Raw genomic sequence first — 16,447 nt, forward strand, 5'->3', positions numbered from 1 at the left:
CATTAAATGTTTTTCTTGAAATGACGTGAAAACAACGTTGATTCAACCAGTTTTTGCCCGGTGGGTAGTGTTTGGGCTGATGAGTGAATAGTGTGCTTACTGCGCTATTGATCTGTAAGTACAGTATGGATGGATACTGTGATATTGACTTTGTGGAAGGAGCCTTGCTTTTGTCTGAGGGGGAATTTGTACAAGATCCAATCAATTAGATTTCCAAAGCACCCCCCTCCCCCCACCCTCATGCCTCAATCTCCATCTTTGTGTGATTTCAGGTGGGGGAGTTCAAGGTCCATGCTGCTGAGTGGAAGGCCAATGTGCAGAATGAGTTCCGGGAGACGCGTCGGCGGCTGAGTGTGGAGATCCACGACAAGTTGCAGCGGGCCGCCACCATCCGCAGCATGGAGCGCAGGCAGCTGGGCCTGGAGCAGAGGACCCACTCGCTGGACATGTTCTCCCCACAGAAGAGGGCCTTGTTTGTCAGCCTGGACCAGGGCTGCTTCAAGACCTCCTCCCAGGAGAGCATTGACACCAAGCTGAATAACTTGAGGTTGCGAGGGGCAGGGGAGCTTTGTTATGAGCAGCGGAGAGGCAGCGAGCAGACCCAGCAGGCCTCATCAGAGGACGATAAGCTCTTCAACCTCCGCTTCCGGTCCCCACCAAGCTAACCAAGAGACCCAAGAACCGTGACCTGAAGAGTAACATTCCTGCTGATGTGCGGAGGGCCTGCGAGGCAATGGAGAAGAGGGAGGAGGACATGGAGGAGGTGAAGGAGGAGGAAAGGGGCGAGAGGAAGAAGGGCAACACCAGCTTGACAAATTTAGAATACGCAGACGAGCGCATTAATAAACTGAACGGTTTTGTACTGGCTCAGGCCAAAGAGAGGGAGAACGCTAGAATGTTGGAAGGAAGAGAGCTTGAGTCCCAGCTAGAGTGTGCAGATACCGAGACTGAGTGAGAGAGAAGAATACTTTCTTTATGTCTCAAAATGTGCCTTGCTGTTGTTTCTACGCTTAGACTGTTCTGAGTAAATGGGACTGTTCTGTTCAAAATCAGTCACTGTGCTCTAGCAATGTAAAGACTAATGTTGCCTAAAAGTGGAGAGAAAAGAGACAGAGGCTAGGGTCTAATTTGGTGAAGACCTATTTTCTCTTGGATAGTACTGGACCTACCAGAATCTCCTTTCCTTTTTAAAGAACACCCACTTGCTACCCAGCCCCACCTCACCCCCCAACAATATCCAACAAAAAAGACAACGTGGGATATATCTTCTCCTTGTCAACTGAAGGTTAGCAAGTAACCCAGTGAACTAGTGTTTCACCATCCCAATGAAATTTGCACCAACTATATAAATCTTTACTTATTATTATTCATTTCACACCAGATATTTTTAGCCCAGGCTGCTGAACAAATATGACTTGAAGGGGAACTGGATCGATATACAATGTGTGCATTTACTAAAATGATGTGTACAATTATTGATACATTGGTTATGAAATGTAGCCCTAGGATAATCTACTAATCTTTTATAACAAAACCCTCCGATTGTGTATGCTTTTGACACTAAAGCTGTCAATATAAAGTATAGAAACTTTAAAGTTCAGGGCCAGCTGTCCTCTTGTAATTTCAAACAAATGAAATGTACTGCATTAACATTTAGTACTGTTGAAGTGGAACATCTAGAAAATGAAGGGATTTTAAGGGCTGGGGTTTAAAAACAATTCAATTAAAAAAAAAATACTTATGAGGTTTTGATCGCCATTTCTGTACATCATAAGAATGATTTATTAGTATGACATTTTGTTACTTTGTTCTTTGCTTGAAGATGATTTGATTATGAATTATTTTACACAGCATACAGTATGTATGTGTGTACTTTAGTTTCCTGCAGTTGAATGTTTTCTTTCACAGTAAATGGAATATGACTTTTCTTGTCCACACCATGTGCTGTGCACTGTATGTGTTGGTGTTTTCCCCTCACACAGTCAGACGATGCATTGCATTCACCCAGACCAGGGAAGGAACTTACCCTATGGCTGTATTCACTTCGCAGATCAATGTTTTTGGTCTTCTGCTATGTCTTTGTTTCATTGATGTACTTCCTGAGGTTTTACTCAATGAAATGTTTGTCAATTTGTTCCAATTTGCTATTTATATTTTTTGTTCATTTTTATTTTGCCCTATTACGGAATAGAGGTCTAGTCATCAGAAACACTTTTTGAATGGTGGCTAAATCACTTACCTTTGAAGATGTTCCTCTGTTTACAATCACAAGGGTCCCAGCTCCATAACAAATGGTCCTTTTGTTCGATAAAGTCCTTCTTTATATGCCAAAAAAGTCCGTTTAGTTGGCACGCTTGACTCAGTAATCCACCGGTTTCCCTCATTCAAAATGAATACAAATGAATCCCGAAAGTTACCAATAAATTTAGTCCAAACAAGTCAAACAACGTTTCTAATCAATCCTCAGGTACCCTAATATGGAAATAAACAATAAAAATGTAAGTTTAAGAGAATATTATGTTCATTACTGGAGATAAATAACGAAGTGCGCACCCTCACCGATGCGCGCCACAACACTACAGCCAAAATAGGAGCCACCTTGAAAAAATACAAAAATTCAAGCTAATTTTTCAAAAAACAAGCCTGAAACTCTTTCTAAAGACTGTTGACATTGGCTGGAAGCCCTAGGGACTACAATCTGGGAGGATTTCCATTGATTTCACCATAGACAGATATTTTAAATGGTGCCACCACCAAAAATAATATTTTGGGAAGGATTCTCCCCGGGTTTCCGCCTACTGTTTCAGTTATGTTATACTCAAATACATTATGTTAACAGTTTTGGAAACTTTAGAGTGTTTTCTATCCAATTCTACCAATTATATGCATATCCTAGCTTCTGGGCCTGAGTAACAGGCAGTTTACTTTGGGCACCTCATTCATCCAAACTTCAGTAATACTGCCCCCTATCCCTAAGTTAAGGATAGTAGTAGCCTGTTACACTCTTTATCATGCATGTTTGTACATTGTGCGTACACAGGTATTTATACCCTGATGCAGTCATTACTATACCTGAGCATGATTCATATCTACCACCATCGTTCTGGCCCAAATGTTGTGGGCCGCTAAGTGCGCTGTCCAGCGGTCGAGCAGTGTAATATCTTGCGACACTCAAATGGCGTCAGTCTGTCGGGGACTTTCATCATTTAGCATATATTTCACAGAAGTACAGCACCTTTTTTAGATGATTACTACTGCTAACCCTAACCATAATCCTAATTAGAGGCGATTTTAGCATGTAAATCTTGGTGGGGCAAAAAATATACATATAAAATTGGAATGCGTGCCAGCAAAGCCACTACACAACACTAAACAATACATTTAATTGCACAATAACAGTGACAAACTGTTGGGACAGCTTTATGTAGGCCCTAACAGCAGTCCCAACATCTTATATACCTCACATTTTGGCATTTGCTGTATGATCGATGAGAAACTCCATATTGCAAATGTACGGTCCCTTACTAGACGTCCGCGAATGTTTGTAAAATTCGCCGATGGCGGCGGGCCGTGCACCGGGGCCAGATCTTCCGGGAAGTCATTGAACGAAGTCTCTTGGACTTTCGGTTTCCGTTTTATAAAATTTTCAGATTTTGAATATTTTTCCGCTGTCCCGGTAAATTCCACCAGATGGCGAATGGAATCTTATTGCAAATGTACAAAACATCAATCACGACATGGCCATTTCTCCTAAAGGGAAAAGACTTCGAAGACAAAACTCGGTGAGCATAGGTTTGGACTAATTGGCTGTTAGCCCCGAAAAAGATGACGTCGAGGCCTCAGCACTTTTTGAGTTAAGGCCATTTTTCTGGGATTAAAGGTCAAAAACGAAAATAGAGCACTAATTTGACCACTTCATGTCAAAGTACATGAACCTACGGTGTAAGGGAAAAAAGAACCAGCAATTTATCTATTGTAATTTAAGAGAAATTGTACAATGTACAATTGGTGATGCTCAAAAAAAGTATTTTTTTCCCAAAAAAAGTTAAAGATCCAGTTGCGGCGTGTTCAGACGAATCTGTTAAGGTGTGTTTTGGAGCTCTGTGAGATTTTCTGTGATTTTTTTAAATCACACACACTCATTCAACCCTCTGTAAATCAGTCAGTTCTTAACGTAAAGACTAAAAACTCAAAATTCTGTAAGAGCCTACCCCAAAGAGGATATGTGTTCACTTTCAGCTTCCTGTGTCAACCGGAAGTGCCTTAAATTGGGGTCATAGGGGCTGTTTCGAAGTTTTAAAAGGTCAGATCTTTTCAAAACTTCATATGTGTGATTAGGCAACACTCATGAACTGTAAATCAGTCATTTCTCCCAACAGATGTCAAAGAAAAGCTCCCACACAAACACACACAAACAGCAAGGATGCAGTGACACAGTGCGGGGATTAAAGACACACAGAGCCTACAATGGCATTACCATAATCTCTAGGCTGTGCTGAGTTCAACGAGATGCCCCGCTTGACCGTAGCTCACTCGGTCTGAGCGCAAAGACCGTAAAAGAAAGTAGGCCCATAATGAAGCCTAGCCCTAAATTTCAGGTGCTTTTGGGTGTCAGCGGGAGAACCGTTAGGGTTAGAAACCCAATTCGACCAAGAAAAACTCACACACACACACACACACACACACACACACACACACACACACACACAGCAAGGATGGAGTGACACAATGTGGGGCTTAGAGACACACAGCGCCTGCAATAGATACCTTCGTTCAAACTATCAAAGAACCGTCAGACCTAGACCTCTGAAACACTAGAAACCTGTTCTAGAGCTTAAGTCAATAGTGAGTTATGTGGCTCTAGAAGGTTCTCAGACCGAGAAACAGCCTCGTACATTTACAATAACTTCAATTCATTTTGACCATCACGAAAAGGACGAGATTTAGAAAAGTCCCAGAGTCGCAAGACTAGGTGCATTGAAAATGCCTTGGCCCAAAAAGATGGACATTAAAGTTTCTGTCAGATAGCTCATTCAAGGACCCCGTAGCAAAGGCCGGAAAATGTGGATTTTCAGCACCAATAAAGCTCGTTGCTCGAGCTCCAAATGACCTATCGAGCCGAAGTTTAGTGTCAGAATGATATCTAATTGAATGATGGACGGTGACTTGCTGGCTGACTTTTGTGCATTTGCAATATGTTTAAACAGTGATAGACCATCACCAAATTGACATTCTGAAATCAACACCAACGAGCGATGGAGAGGAACCAGAATCACTGCCCGGCCATCCCGAGTTCATCGGGCCAGTCAATTTCGCATTGATTGGAACGGAGCACATTTTTAAAATGTTTTTTTTTTATTGCCTTTAGGGGGGTGCAATGGGTTCATGGTTGGGTAGGTAGCACCCCCCACCTGTGCCCATCCAATAGGGGGCGCCCCTGGTCATTTTGGACGTATTTCAAAAAATCGTTAAAGAACGTCAGAGTCCCACTTCTCTCATGTCACCATCGAGCGATGGAGAGGAACCACTATCACTCACCGGCCATCCCAAGTTCATCGGGCTAGTCAATTTTGCATTTCTGCAGTATTTTTAAGCATGTCAAATTCGTGATGGTAAATGCCCATTGAAACATATTGTAAATGGACAGTACATTAGAGTCCCACTTTTCCCTCATCATACATGACAAATCGACCGTCTAGGTTGGCTTAACATAGTGCTATATATCATTTGGGCAGTATAAATGCCATTTGGACATGGTTCACTGACTTTTGGGTTTAGAAACTGATTTCCTATGATCGTACATGGCAAATGGACATAACATCCTGATTTCGCACTTTCAATACTTTCATATTGCATTTGGACATTTCTTATGGCATTTGACAATGGTTCACTGACTTTTGACTTCCTATGAAATCATATTGCAAATGGACAAAACATATGCCTTATGGTGGGCTTTTTCCCCACCTGCATTTGTGGGGTATTATTTTGTGTTTGTGCCTGTGCACCACGTAGTCACGTTTCGTTGTTCGTTTATTGATTTATTGTTTTGCTTTAAGTTTCATTTTGCAATAAATATGTGGAACTCAACATCCTCTGCGCCTTGGTCCCGTTCTTATGACAACCGTGACAGAATATCCCACCAACAAAGGACCAAGCAGCTTGAAAATGGGGTAAGGACGATTTGGACTTGGGAGGACATAAGAGGACACGAGACCCTTCCTTGGTGGGAGTTGCCAAGGAGCATGGAAGGACAGCGACGACGCCGGGGACCGCAGGCCACAGAAACCTGAATAATCTTTTGGGGGGAGGCACATGGAGCTGGTGGCTGAGCAGAGGGAAGAGCCAGAGAACATCTGGGAAGAGATAGAGAAGTGGTCGACCCAAGGAGAGAGAGAGCCCACCTGGGAGTCGATGGAACAGTGTGAGGAGGGATACCGGAGAATGGAGTTGGCTAGGAGTGTGCGGCAACGCAGGTGTCATCAGGAGCGTGTCATCAGTCCGGTGAAACCTGGGCCGGCTCCACGCATCTGGCCTCCAGTGCGCCTCCCCAGTCCGGTACGTCCTGTGTCTCCTCCTCGCACTCTCCCTGAAGTGCGTGTCCCCAGCCCGGTACGTCATGTGCATGCTTCCTGCACTCGCAGGAGAGAGCTGTTGTGCAAGTGTGTTCTGCTCAACATCCGACCAGGGGATCCGAATAGCAGTCTGGTTCAACTTGGGCTGGCTCCACCCTTCTGGTCTCCAGTGCGCCTCCCTAGTCCGGTACGTCCTGCGTCTCCTCCTCAAACTCCTCCCTGACTCCTCCCTGAAGTGCGTGCCCCCAGCCCGGCACGTCCTGTGCCTGCTTCCTGCATTCGCCCTGAAGTGCGTGTCACCAGCCCGATGCAACCTGTGCCGGCTTCACGCATCAGGCCTCCAGTGCACCTCCCCAGTCCAGTACGTCCTGTGCCTGCTCCTCACTCTCGCCCTGAAGTGCGTGTCACCAGTCCGGGGCACCCTGTACTGGCCCCACGCATCAGGCCTCCAGTGCGCCTCCCCAGTCCAGTACGTCCTGTGCCTGCTCCTCACACTCGCCCTGAAGTGCGTGTCACCAGTCCGGGGCACCCTGTACTGGCCCCACGCATCATGCCTCCAGTGCGCCTCCCCAGTCCGGTACCACCTGTGCCGGCTCCACGCATTAGGCCTCCAGTGCGTCTCCCCAGTCCGGTAAGTCCTGTGCCTGCTCCTCGCACCCTCCCTGAAGTGCGTGTCACCAGTCCAGTGTCACCTGTGCTAGCTCCACGCACCAGGCCTCCGGTGTCCTGTGCCTGATCCCCGCACTCACCAACACAGTCCAGAGCTTCCGGCGACAGTTCACAGTCCAGAGCTTCCGGAGACGGTCCCCAGTCCAGAGCTTCCGGCGACGGTCCCCAGTCCAGAGCTTCCGGCAACGGTTCACAGTCCTAAGCTTCCGGTGACGGTTCACAGTCCGGAACCTCCTACGACAGTCCACAGTCCGGAACCTCCGGCGACGGTCCACAGTCCGGAACCTCCTGCGACAGTCCACAGTGTGGAACCTCCTGCGACGGTCCACAGTGCGGAACCTCCAGCGATGGTCAACGGTCCGGAACCTCCAGCGACGGTCGACGGTCCGGAGAGTCCAGGCATTGCGTCCAGTCCCACTCCAGTTCTCTATGGTGTTTAGGTCAGAGCGTGACTGGGGGGTTATCTAGTTTTTAGATTTCTAGGTTGGTGGTTTGTGTGGTTCCCAATTAGAGGCAGCTGGTAATCGTTGCCTCTAATTGGGGATCATATTTAGGTAGGCTTTTTCCACACCTGCATTTGTGGGATATTATGTTGTGTTTGTGCCTGTGCACCACATAGTCACATTTCGTTGTTTGTTTATTGTTTTTGCTTTAAGTTTCACTTTGCAATAAATATGTGGAACTCAACATCCGCTGCGCCTTGGTCCTGTTCTTACGACAACCGTGACAATCTCTTGCTGAATGGGGAAACAGTGGCTTTTTGCCACAGCTGAGCTTTCACAGGTGTGACACATCAGCACTGACGACTCGCCCAGCTCCGCCCACCAATCTCCTGCAGGAAGTAAGCACAGCAAAACCCAGTAGATAGAGCAGGGGATGGGCCGTCACACCCCCACGTATAAAAACAGGGACCTCCCATGTCCCCGAAAACAGAAACAAAATGTTTACTTGCACTCCTTGAACATCCAACCACCCAGGTCCATCACTTACTCAACCCACACCAACCATGTCACCTGGATGCAAATTAAGAAAAGGAGAGGAAGAGAGATGAGACCAAATTGTTGGAGAACAGACAACAGTATTAAACAGGACGGCTAAGCAGAGGGCACACGGGACAACGCAGCCACCCCCTAAAGATGACAAATCTTGAGGGGGAAAAGCTTGAATTTACCGACACCACTGCATCAACCTTTGGTTCAGACACTGCATTGAGAGTAAAAAGGTGAGTGGGTTGTGATCAGTATATACAACTAGAGGCACTACACCCGTACCCGCATTGAAGTGGTGGTGAGCCCAGATCAGGGCAAGAGCCTCCTTCTCCGCCACAGAGTAATGTAACTGATAACTGTTGAATTTCTTGGATTAGTACGCCACAGGATGCTCAATTTCCTGGCTCTGCAGCAGAACCGCCCCGGCCCCCAGCTGCAGTGTAAAAGGTTGCTGCGGAGCGGCCAACACAGGAGCAGTACTGAGAAGAGTTAACATCCTCAAGGGACTGTTGACATAATGGAGTCCAAACAAAAACAGAAGCAGTGTTAACCACAGGAGAGGGGAAAAACATACAAATGGAGCTTCCAAGACCTATTACAAGCTCAACCGTAGTCTTCATGTGGTTTCTGGCGGTGGGTATTTATGCACTTCAGCCCGCTGTCACTGAAAAAGCTCCCAGCAAGCGGATTAATATGAGCCATGGATGTGTTCCCGAGACAACTGCTTCAGCCACAGTCACCACACATAAATAGAGCTAACACTGCCCAACGTGTTGTAAGGGACACACGTCGCTAACCCTACCAGGGGAGAAGAGTCCAGGTAGCCAATCCACACTACCCCAAATCTCACTGCTAACACCGCACAAACACTAACCTGATGTCCCAACAATGAGCAAAGCAGGATCTCCAACCGGAACAGGGAATGGAGATTAACTGCATTCTTTTCTCCACTGCAGCACAAACCAGCACTACTTCAACACCAACCACAGGCATGTAACTTAAGTAGCAACAGGCAGTATCCAAATCTCATAAATACTTTGTACATGCACCTCAGTATGTAACCCCAAATCAATAAAACTGACAACATAACCCCATAGACAAAAGGGTTAGCCAAGCAATAATCACAGAGCACTTTACTTTGAAATACCACCTTAAAACCAGTCAGCAAATGCTACCAAACAAATTAAATTCCAGGGAGTAACTCCAGAGATCCCAGATGAGGCCCCATTTATTACAACCTGGCTCAAGATTGTAACAAACAATGGGAAAACACACAAAAAGTAAAGGAATTACAAAATTAATTTATTCCATAAATAAAGTAAACACTCGCAACAATCAGATGAGGCATGAAGGTCAGTAAATTAAGCATCAACTGCCAAAGGTATGCATGGAAAGAAGAATCTCTTGCTGAATGGGGAAACAGTGGCTTTTTGCCACTGCTGAGCTTTCTCAGGTGTGACTCATCAGCACTGATGACTCTCCCAGCTCCGCTCACCAATCTCCTGCAGGAAGTAAGCACAGCAAAACCCAGGAGACAGAGCAGAGAGGGGCCGTCACACATACATACTGATGATAGTATCTTCTGACCAGGAGAGTTTTGTTGAACGTTAAAATGCATCATTTGCAGTACGATTTTGGAAACATATCTTTCATATCAGCGAAAGAACAAAAACGTAAATTACTACACACCTTTTGTAGGGTTAGGGTTAGTGTTCCCACACGACCATATCTCCATGTTACAGTGCATGTTTATGGACGACAGATGGAAGACAGAGGTGGCCACCTGTGCTTATTAGCTATCTAGCGTGCTTCAAACACCTGTGTGTAATGGGTAACTGGGGAGGAAGAGCAAACTGCTACAGTAAGTATCTTTTTAATTTGAAAGATTATTTCTCTCTAATATGAAATATATGGGGCATATCAGCCTCTTTTTTGAAAACCATTTCACAAGTGATGATTATTTGCGTTTCTAAAGGTTAAAACACAGAGTCAGAATTGCAGTTCACACACAGCCAACCATGGGCGACGCTAACCTCTGAAAACCCGATGGAGAAGGGTTTTCAAGAGCTAGTCATCTACAGTTCCTTCAGAAAGTATTCACATCGTTTGACTTTTTCTGCAAATTGTTGTGCTCCAGTCTGAAATTATGGATTGAATTGCGATTGAATTTTTTTTGTTTTAATAGTCACGGACTTTACTTAGACATAATACCCAATAATGTAAATATGTATTTTTTAAAAACATTTTTTACAAATGGATTAAAAATGAAAAGCTGAAATGTCTTAAATCAATAAGTATTCAACCCCTCTGTTATGGCAAGCCTAAATAAGTTCAGGAGAAAAAATGTGCTTAACAACTAACATAATAAGTTGCATGGACTCACTCTGTGTTCAGTAGTAGTATTTGACATGCCTTTTTAATGACTACCTCATCTCTGTACCCCACACATACAATTATCTGTGAGGTCCCTCGTTTGAGCACTGCATTTTTAACAGAGATTCAACCAAAAAGACCAGGGAGGTTTTCTAATGCCTCTCAAAGAAAGGCACCTATTGGTAAAAGTGGACATTGAATATTCCTTTGAGCATGGTGAAGTTACACTTTGAATGGTGTATCAATACATCCCCTCACAACTAAGATACAGGTGTCCTTCCTAATTCAATTGCTGGAGAGGAAGGAAACCTCTCAGGGATTTCACAATGAGGCCTTTAAAACAGTTACTGAGTTGAATGGCTGTGTTTAGAAGAAAAGTGATGATGGATAAACAACATTGTAATTACTCCACAATACTAACCTTATTGACAGAGTGAAAGGAAGCCTGTATAGAACAAAACAAATCCAAAACATGCATGCTGTTTACAACAAGTAATACTGCAGAAAATGACTTTTGTCCTGAATACAAAGTGTTATGTTTGGGCAAAATCCAAAACAACACATTACTGAGGACCACTCTTCATATTTTCAAGCATAGTGGTGGCTGCATCATGTTATGAGTATGCTTGTAATCGTTAAGGACTGGGGAGTTTTTCAGGATAAAAAACAAAAGTAATGGAGCTAAGCAGAGGAAAGGAAAACCTGCTTCAGTCTGCTTTTCACAAGACACTAGGAGATGAATCCACCTTTCAGCAGGATGGTAATCTAAAACACAAGGCCAAATCTACACTGGAGTTGCATACCAAGAAGACAGTGAATGTTAGTGGCCGAGTTACAGTTTTGACTTAAATCTGCTTGAACATCTATGGTGTGACCTGAAAATGGTTGTCTAGCAATAATCAACAACCAATTTGACAGAGCTTGAAGAATTTTGAAAAGAATAATGTGCAAATGTTGCACAATCAAGGTGTGGAAAGCTCTTAGAGACTTGGCCAGAAAGACTTACAGCTGCAATCGCTGCCAAAGATGATTGGCTCAGATTGAATACTTAACTAATGAAGAGAGTGTTATTTTTCATGAATCTTTTTACAAAATGTTAGAATTTTTCTTCCACCGACATGAGTATTTTGTGTATATCGTTGAGCAAAAAATGGACAATTCCACCCAGCTTATCAGTCCCCTTCTCACCCATCCATATCTTGTGTATCCCTTTATATCCCCCCCAATGGGCATGAAAACAGAGAAAGTATGTGTGGGGTTTTAGCTGAGATTGTTCTTTACAGAGTCAAGTACAGTGCCTTCGGAAAGTATTCAGACCTTTTGACTTTTTCCTCATTTGTTATGTTACAGCCTTATTCTAAAATTGATGAGGAAAAAACATTTAGTCAATCTACACACCATTCCCCATAATGACAAAGCAAAAACAGATTTTTCAAAATTTTGGTTCATTTATTAAAAATAAAAACCTGAAATATCACATTTACATAAGTATTCAAACCCTTTACTCAGTACTTTGTTGTAGCACCTATGGCAGTGATTACAGCCTTGAGTCTTCTTGGGTATGACGCTGCAAGCTTGGCACACCTGTATTTGTAGAGTTTGTCCCATTCTTCTCTCAGGTTGGATGGGGAGAGTTGCTTCACAGCTATTTTCAGGTCTCTCCAGAGATGTTCGATCGGGTTCAAGTCCGGGCTCTGGCTGTGTTGTCTTGGCTGTGTGCTTAGGGTCATTGTCCCGTTGAAAGGTGAACCTTCGCCCATAGTCTGAGGTCCTTTATTGCTCTGGAGCAGGTTTTAATCAAAGATCACTCTGTACTTTGCTCCGTTCATCTTTGCCTCGATCCTGACTAGTCTCCCAGTCCCTGCTGCTGAACAACATCCCCACAGCATAATGCTGCCACCACTATGCTTCACGGTAGGGATGGTGCCAGGGTTCCTCCAGACGTGATGCTTGGCATTCAGAGAATGTTGTTTCTCATGGTCTGAGAGTCTTTAGGTGCCTTTTGGCAAACTCCAAGAGGGCTGTCATGTGCCTTTTATTGAGGAGTGGCTTCCATCTGGCCGCACTATCATAAAGGCCTGATTGGTGGAGTGCTGCAGAGATGGTTGCCCTCCTGGAAGGTTCTCCCATCTCCACAGAAACTTTAGAGCTCTGTCAGAGTGACCACGGGTTCAATGTCACCTCCCTGACCAAGACCCTTCTCCCCTTTTTGCTCAGTTTGGCCAGGCGGAGGCTCTAGGAAGAGTCATGGTGGTTCCAAACCTCTTCCATTTAAGAATGATGGAGGCCACTGTGTTCTTGGGGACCTTCACTGCTGTAGAAATGTGTTGGTATCCTTCCCCAGATCTGTGCCTCGACGCAATCCTGTCTAGGGTCTCTACAGAAAATTCCTTTTACATCATGGATTCGTTTTTGCTCTGACTTGCACTGTTAACTGTGGGACCTTATATATTTACAGGTGTGTGCCTTTCCAAATCATCTCCAATCAATTGAATTTACCGCAGGTGGACTCCAATCAAGTTGTCGAAACATCCCAAGGATGATCAATGGAAACAGGAGGCACCTGATCTCAATTTCGAGTCTCATAGCAAAGGGTCTGAATACTTATGTAAATAAGGTATTTCTGTTTTCGCTTTGTCATTATGGAGTATTGTGTGTAGATTAATGAAGTAAAGTGTTTGTTTAGTCCATCTTAAAATGGGGCTCTAACTTAAGAAAATGTGGAAAAAGTCAAGGGGTCTGAGAATACTTTCCGAATGCACTGTATATGCAATGTACTTTATATCAAGTAGCCAGCAAAACAACACTATTTTGGCTATTGACCACGGCTGACACAATCATAGCAAACTTAACGAGGCATGGTACTGGCAGGTAAACTCATCGCCACTGAGGAGCTCTCAAAAGTCCAGTGAAGGTTATTCTACCATTACATCACTATCGACTAGGCCTTTATGTGAATACTAACAATGTGTAGCATGAGCTAATGCAGTCGTATGTCTATTTCTCCTATGACGCAATGCCGGGTACCCTTTATGAGGCAAGATGATCTGTCATCTTGGCAAATGGAAAATATTCTACCTATCTAACTTTGCAACCGTAAGTAGTATGAACCCGCCTGCCATGAACATAGCCAACCGCCTGCAATATTAATGCACTGCCGGGTAGCTTCGCTGAGGCAGGATGAGCTGTCATCTTGGTATATGATATTCTACCCATGCAACGTAGAGAGCTACTGGATCACAGGGCTGACACAACCATGATCATATAGCAATACTGCAGGAACTGAGGTAGGCACCACAATCTCAGAATCAATCAAATGTAATGTTGTAGCAGCAGAGGATCATGGGCCCATGATCTTGAGGGTGAAGTAGTAGATGGATGGGACGATATTCCTCCTGAGGTCTCAACCACAATAGTATACAGTCTTGTTGCGGCAGGATGACTTTAACTGGTCTATTTGATCATACGTAAACAATGCTTTCTGTAGTAGCTACACAAAGTCATCTGGCGTATGTTTCTGCTGTTTTGGGAGATTGGTATAGCTTACCTTGCTCACTGCTTGTACATCATTTTATATATTGACGCTTTGCTTGGGCAGTGTGCTACCCTGAAGGATCAGTGCCTATATCGCCAAGACTTGCATTATTCATTATTTAATAAGTGGTTAAACATATTTCTATGTGGTGTTTCCTTTCTGAACTGTTGTTTCAAATGTACTATGTCAATAAAACATAGCGAGGATGAAAATAAGAGACAATGAAGGACTGGTTGTGTTTTAAACTTACTTGAAACATAAATCTGAGCTGATAATGATCATATAAGAAGTTCTCAATGAAATAGACAAGTAGTAATTGGTATAGACAGCCAGGTACACATTGTCATCGAAGATCAAGAACAGAAACATCATCCTCTGCCAAACGTTACAGTAGGCTACTCCGAAGGCAGGAAACACAGACAGAAACAATTTTATTGAAATGTTTTTCCCCACCAAAATACTTCAAAGTAGTCTGCGGGATAGCTAAAGAATGGGAGGAAGAGGTGCAGTAAAAGTGCTGGGAACACAGGAAGGATGAATGATTAAGAGAGGTGAGAGGGAGTGTTCCTCTGAGACTGAGCCTGGAGCAATGAGTAGCCTAGCGCTGGGTAGAGCCGAGTAGAGCTGGGAGGATTGCTGAGGGACCTGCCTGTCACGCTGTCTGGCAGGCATGGAGAGGAAAGATACAAGCTGAACCCACATGAACCTGATTTTTATCAAATGAACAACAAATGATGCATTTTGGACAAATGTGGATGTGCAGAAAAGAGGCAGATAGGGATAGTGCAGTTTTTCTGCCCAAGGTAAATGCTTTTATTTTCATAATAAATAAAAAATAGGTACTGAAAGCACTTATAATATTTACAAAATAATAAACAGGACAAAGAGCAACATAGGTCAATGCTCTGACAGGCTAACTAACACATGCCTATAATTCCTGATAACAATTTGCATGCACAAGCATAGTATAGCCATGACCCCATGACTGGTCAATCACAACAGGGAATGAGGGGGTTTAAATACATTTTTACCAACAATGCATTTCACCATGGAACATTCCATTCCTACACAAATGACCAATTAACTTCAAAATCAGCATTCTGACAATATCAATATACGTAGGCAGTAAATATAGGGTACATATTACCAATAGCAAACACTTCAGTCAAGCTCATAAACCATGCCTTAAGTTACACATTTTAATTTAATTTAGTTACTCAATTATCCTCCCCGGGACAATCAATAGGTTGGCATGAACCACAACACAGTCAAAACATGGCGCTCTCTTGTAGTCTATCTCACTTTGACTGACAACATCTCCATCCAGGAGCAACCCCAATACAATTATGAGGATAAACAAAGTATTTATTTACATTTCTTTAGCTAAACTCTTAATCACGATCACCTTAATCACGATCATACTGTTAATCAACAAATGCATGAAGGAAAGGTAAAATAGCATGGATAAGTACGGCTTGAGCTGTAGACAAAATGTTTGGCGACAAAACGAGAAAAAAAGGAATCGGTGTGCACGACCAATGAATTATGGGTGTGTGTGTGTATTGGGAAAGTACATACAACTGTAGTCTACCAGACACTTTTATATACAAACCTATGAGATAACTTACACAAACATAAAAGAACAGGAACTGCCTCTGCAATGACAAAGGACACTGTTAATAGGCTAAGTCAGCCAACCAATGCTAAAAGCAGTTCTAGCAGGTGGTAGACCTCTTCTTGGTGCACTTTCAATTCCCAACCCAATTTAAGAGGGCAAAGACAACTCCAAGGGCAACAACACAAATAGAGCTCTTACTATGATTTAATACAACTCAAGGAAAGTGAAGATAGCTAATGATTGCAGCTAATTAACCAAGTGATGGAAATTACCAAACAAATCCTTGTAAATATGCTGTTAATGTTCCATGTTTAATGTTCCATACCAAGTTCTTATTTAGAGCAAAACTAAGTTATCACTCTTATTTAAACGTTTATTAGTAGGAAATTATTTTAGTTTGGGCATTTCTCAAATAGAAACCAATGCACACTGTACAGAAGCCTGCCAATACAACTACACTATGGGTATTTTTATGTGTTTGTATTACAGCAAGCTGAGAGAGAGGGGGAGTGACTGTTTTAGTCTGGCTCCAGTGTCTAGTGGCTGCTCATATAGAACAGAAGAGGGTGCCAAATACATTGAAACAAAAATGAGATCCCACTGCTTTCTGATTGTGAGTGACAAATATGGACTCATGCTTTGTCAAGAAGACACATACTGTGTTGCGGTTTCGATCATTGTGCCAGGAAAT

The 16,447-nt window shown here is 43.5% G+C and overlaps 1 pseudogene; it reads left to right on the top strand.

Annotated features, from left to right (window-relative positions):
• Positions 1-6,080, top strand: part of LOC115138645 (potassium channel subfamily K member 10-like) — a 52,013-nt pseudogene extending 45,933 nt beyond the window's left edge.
• Positions 6,081-16,447: the final 10,367 nt, after the last annotated feature.

This window comes from Oncorhynchus nerka, linkage group LG12 (assembly GCF_034236695.1).
Source record: "Oncorhynchus nerka isolate Pitt River linkage group LG12, Oner_Uvic_2.0, whole genome shotgun sequence".
NCBI lineage: Eukaryota > Metazoa > Chordata > Actinopteri > Salmoniformes > Salmonidae > Oncorhynchus > Oncorhynchus nerka.